We start from the raw sequence: 5,568 nt of genomic DNA, 5'->3' as shown, positions 1-5,568 counted from the left end.
GACTTCAATCTTCTTCTGCTCGTTTGTCTGCTTTAGCACCCATATGTATCTGCTATTTGTTGTTGGCTTATTTTTACAGACGACATATTGACTTTTTGGACTTGTATCCTTGATTTGTCGGTGTTTGTAGCTGTAATTATCTTCAAGTTGTGTAAAATCTGGTCTTGGTGCCTTGGGTAGCCAGATTTGTTTTTGTCCTTTGAAATATCCCTGCGCTTGAAGTATATTTGATGGCACAAATATTTTTGTATGTACTCTTGAATTCAATTGTATCTGTTCCTTGCCATTTTTGGGAATCACGGTTGGTAAATTCCCTTGAAGATATGTAGGCCTTCTAGATTGAGAATCGTTTTTGAACCTGTTTCTAGCCCTGTTGTTCGATCTCCTATTTTGAGTTGAAATTGATCTTGATTTACCTGTTTGTTGTTTTGGTTTGAAGCCACTTGCTACTGTATAGCCTGATATCTTTGGTTTAGGTAACCAAACATTTGGATGACCACTGTAATAGCCTTGCTCTTCTAAGCTGTACTAGGATGCAATCCATCCCATTTGTTTACCTGAATTGTTTGGACTAGGATCATTTACCCAAACTGGATCTTTGACATTGATGTCATTGGCCGAAACATAGGTTTTGATGTGCTGCTTGTGTCTTTGTTTACTCTGGGTTGGGTATTTTGGCTGAAAGACCTTTTTATACTTTAGTCTAGATTGTTGGTCTATCTTTCCCTGGGGTGTTGAATCCACAGCTGTTCGCATTGATTGTTTAGATGCATTTGTGACTTCCTTGCTTGTGGATGACATGCTTTGGTGAGTTCTGTGTCTAAACTGACTTGAACAGTCCTTTGTGCCTCTATTTTTGAAAATTTGTTTGAGTCTTTAATTTCCTCTGCCAGCTAGACAGAAGTATGTTGACTCTTTTCTCCAGATGCAATGCTTATCGTGACCTTTGGTTCACATTGCTCTTTATTGATCTGTTTGTAGGTCTTTTGATAGGCTTCATGTGCTTGATGCACCATTTTCTTCTGATTGTTCAAGTTAATTGTGATTTGTGTCACCTTTGGTTCTGTGGCATCTTCCACTGGCGAGACAATATTAGGATCTGACTTTATGACCGCCTCTGCCTTTTGATTCAAGTTTGCCTTTGAATACATTGAGATGTCTATTTCTTGGCTTTGAGACTTGATCTCTGGCTTTGTTGAATTCTGAGGTACATTGATTAGCGTTGAACTATCTGTGCTATTAGCATTATTATGTAGAATCTTTGATTCCACATTTCTGCTTGTTGAAATCTTCAGTGGCAAGTCCTTGACTTCCCGTACCTGCTTTGGTTCTGGGTCGCAGATAATTTCTTCATCCACTTCCTCTGACATTGGATCGTCCGCTGCATCTTTGTTGGATCTTTCGACTTCAAGCGTGAAAAATTCCAAGCTATTTGAGACCATCTTTTGTAGCTGATCTTTTTTGGGCGCTTGATTTTCAATCGAAATATCATTGACGCCTTTGACCTCCAATATTTTAGTCATCAGTTTGTCTTTGCTTTCTTTCTGGCGACTTTCTATTTGGAGACGTCTGCTTTAATGATTCTGCTACTTGCAGTCTGATACTGTCTTGGTTTTGCTGCTTCATCATATCTAAGTGCATCTTTACGGGGCAATTGGGTATTAGATGATCAATGCCACATTCGTAGCAATGCACATCTATTCCTATTTGTTCTATACCTGGTCGACGTATTTGTCCATAATATTGTTGGTATTCGTTGCCCATAGGTATCTTGGATCAAATATGTCATCAGCATGACATGTAGATACTTAAAAACCAACACTGATGCTGGCTTTGACTGATTGCCCTTATCTTTTTTGATTGTGGCATTCTCAAGAAGCTTGTAATAGCTTCCATTATAACCCTGGTAGATGGTCGTTTCAGCCCCTGCTTTAGTGACCAACTTTAATTCTATGTTTGTTATCAACATGTGATCCTTTATCTGTGGCTTCTGTATAGTCTTAGGACTATGTTGTCGATTCGATCCTGTATTTGGCTTCTGTTGTCCGCTAAATTGTAAGAGAGTATTGTGACTCTCCTTTGTTGTTTGCAGTTGATAGGGTTGTCCTGATTGCAGTAAGTGAGGTGGAGATTGGACTCTCCCCATCCGAGAGTGTTCCCTACTTGTAAGAGGTATCTTTCTTATGCCAGATGTGGATATTCTAGCTTTGTCATCTAGCTCAGCTGATTGAGCTAGGTCTTTGTGAAGTCGTGCTAACTCACTAGCTGATTCTTCCATTGATTGTACGTGTGTTTGTGTTGGTACATTTTGTGGTGCATGTGTAGTGTTCTGTACCTGTGACTGTTGTGTTGTGGCACTCATCTGTGTAATGGAAGGAGTTGAATTGTGCTCATACAAATTCAAAGTCTAATCATGTGTCAGTGGAAGCCTAGAGCTTTTAAAGTGCACTTCCCTATCTTCTAGTGATTGACTTTGTGCAATAGTGGCAGTGTGACTAATATTTACCTGGTTAGATATCATTTCGTCATGTGTCCGTTGCTCAATTTGGTCTTGTGGAGTTGAAGGTGACAAGATGAAAGCTGCAGCTCTTTCCGAGAATTTATCTGCAATAAGATCTAATTCATAGCATCTTCCATCTATATCATAGCTCTTGTCTCCAATGCGCGTTGCCCATACATAGTGTCCTAGGAACTGACTCGCTAAATGTCCTTACCCGCATGACTTGAACCCATCTTTGTCCATCAGAATCTACATAAATTGGATCTTTCCATCTCGTTTTGTGGATCCAATGAAGGGCTATTAGTTCAGGTTGCTTGTTGACTTCTGAAGTGGTTGAAGGCAACTGTCGTTTACACATGGCTTCAAGGAATTCCTTCCTATTGACTGTGTCTTCATTTTTTGGCAAATTGATTATAGTAGGCCCCGTCTCTTGAGTGATTTCTCTGTTCTTAGCTACCACTGTATCTGCATTGGAAGCTAAAGGTAAGCTCGTTATCAGGCGGTAAATATTACCACTTGTCGACATGTATTTGTAACCCAACTTTGAACCATCTTCATGAGCTATGAAGCATTGATCTAGCTCTTCCGTTGCTTGTTGAGGTGTTTCTGCTTTGTACCATCTACCCTCCATATCTCTATAGAGACTGCTACAGTTTTTGTCCTTGTAATTTGACTTTATCAAGTGCACAGTGACTCGACAACTGCTAACCTCTGGAAGATCTTGCCTGTGCAATTTTATTGTGTCCAACTCACTACCTGGTTTGAGCTTCTTGTACACCGATCCTAAACAATCTTCCATTAGGTTCTTTTGTGAATTAGCCATGTTGGTAGCTTCTTCTACTTCCACAACCTATATTGTCGAGCTTTTCAGTGCATTTTTCTTGGACTTTAGATAGCGATTGTCTGCATCATCCATGTAGCATGGAAAGTCTTTGAAATGACCTATTAACTCCAACCTGACGCCAACTGATTTGACTGTTATTTTGAGCTGGAAGCTGCATCATAACTGCTTTGATTTGCCGATGTTGCCATTGACTGTGGCTGTTGCATCTGCTATTCCATTTTTCTTTCAACCCTGTTACTGACCTGCTGATCACTTGTATTCCCTTTTTCTAGCCTCTCCCACGGGTGACCAGTGGTTTTCCTAATTCAAAGCTCTCTGCTAGGCTTAGCTGTGATCTCGACGATCTGATTTACCTGTATAGTTGTAGCACTAGTTGGCAAGATACTTACCACTGTACTGCAACGACTACTCGCCTTTGTGATACCTCGATTTCAGTTGATTGAGCTATGAAATTTTCTCTTAATCTGCAAAATTGTAGATTAGCAAAGCACTTTTGACCTAAACTAAAACAACCTCAATTTGCCTATTGACAGCACACTTAATATGGCATTTAATTTAAATTAAGCCACCACGCAAGTGACCATAGGTCATCCGACTTCTGAAGTGTATTTGTCCGCAATTTTTGCCTTTTCGGCCTCACTGTCACTCTTATCCCTGGCACATTCATATTTTTTTTTGCTTCAATTTGCTCTTTTGATGACTTGCATGGAAAGTTCTGCCAGGCAATGCTCAATTTCCGGCCTCCTTATGGCCACTACCAGTTACTGTAGCAAGTGTTAGCTATGCGTACGGCGAGTCCGAGTGTTTGTGCATGTGTTTGTGAGTGTGTGAATGTGCTCTTGTTCTTATTGTTTTTTTTTTTCTAAGAATTTGGTTGCAGCTTTACAGGGTCGCCAGAGAGAGAGAGGATTGGGACTCGATGGTGGGAACCCCTTCAGTGTCGGGTTTTCTTTTTTGTTTTTAAAATTTTATGTGTTTTTTTTACTGCTGACGGCAGCTTGTGGCGGCTAAGTGGTGAGAAATGCAGCCGAGCAGTGTGTGTGTGTGTGATGTCGTTGTCTGTTGTGGCAAGCCAACTTCGGCCAGCTTGTAGACAACGACGCCATGTTTTTTGGACTGCAAGCAGACAAGGCTGCTGACATTGTGTGTGTGTGTGTGTCTTGACGGAGCCAGCATGTAGTTTGCAGGCCCGAAAAGGCAGGAGTGTGTGCGATGGTGTGGGCCAAGCCAGGCAGGCCAAGGCGGGCCAGGGACAGCAAGGCTGCAGCGGAATCAGGGGGACTAGGAGGGTGTGTGCGGGGCCGAGAGAGAGAGAGAGAGAGAGAGAGAGAGAGAGAGAGAGAGAGAGAGAGAGAGAGAGAGAGAGAGAGAGAGAGAGAGAGAGAGAGAGAGAGAGAGAGAGAGAGAGAGAGAGAGGTTCATGTGATGAGGGGACCCCAGCCGAGTATCAAGAGTGAGAGGGAGCGCGAGCGCGTAGCATGTCTTGGCCGAGAGTGAGTGCGTAGGATGACTCGGGTCGGGAGCAGCGAGCGTGTAGGAAGTCTTGGGCCCGCGTATGAAAGCAAGGCAGGGCCGGGCTTAGCGTGAATCACGTCGAGACAGCAGGCGGGTCAGCTTTGATCAGGGTGAGAGCGAGAGACAGGTGAGTTTTTTTTTAATTAAGAAAACCAAAAATAATAAAAAATCACACAAATAAATTTAAAAAAACACACATAAATAAAAAAATACAATAAAATTTTCAAAAATCATACAAAATTCAAAAAACTCACAAAATAAATAATAAAATACACAAAATATCAAAAAACACTTACAAAAATACAGAATTGAACACAAATAATAAATAAAAACACAAATAATTCTAAAAAACACACAAAAAATCAAAACATGCACAAAATTACTAAAAACCATAATTAAAACATAATAAATAAAGAAAATACCCAAAAAAACACAAAAAATATGAAAAACACACAAAAATAAGAAAAAAAAGACACGAAACAATCACAAAAACACAAACAAAAAATAGAAAAACATAGAAAAATAATAAAATACACAGATATAAATAAATAAAAAATCAAATCTTATCAAATAAAAACCTAAAAATGTAAAAAATTTAAACTATCATGCAAAAACACTCAAAAAACAAAAGAAATTGCCCCGACACTCCACAATTCACCCGAATTAGGCGATTTATCAATTTTTTGAGTATAATTAGCACATTTGGGTA

At 40.1% G+C, this 5,568-nt stretch overlaps 1 pseudogene; it reads right to left on the bottom strand.

Annotated features, from left to right (window-relative positions):
• Positions 1-716: 716 nt before the first annotated feature.
• Positions 717-1,370, bottom strand: LOC147461933 (uncharacterized; annotated as a pseudogene).
• Between the last annotated feature and the right edge of the window lie 4,198 nt (positions 1,371-5,568).

The sequence above is a fragment of the Adiantum capillus-veneris genome, chromosome 3 (genome assembly GCF_014529385.1).
Source record: "Adiantum capillus-veneris isolate H3 chromosome 3, ASM1452938v2, whole genome shotgun sequence".
Lineage (NCBI taxonomy): Eukaryota > Viridiplantae > Streptophyta > Polypodiopsida > Polypodiales > Pteridaceae > Adiantum > Adiantum capillus-veneris.
This window is presented reverse-complemented; position numbering and strand designations above follow the sequence as displayed.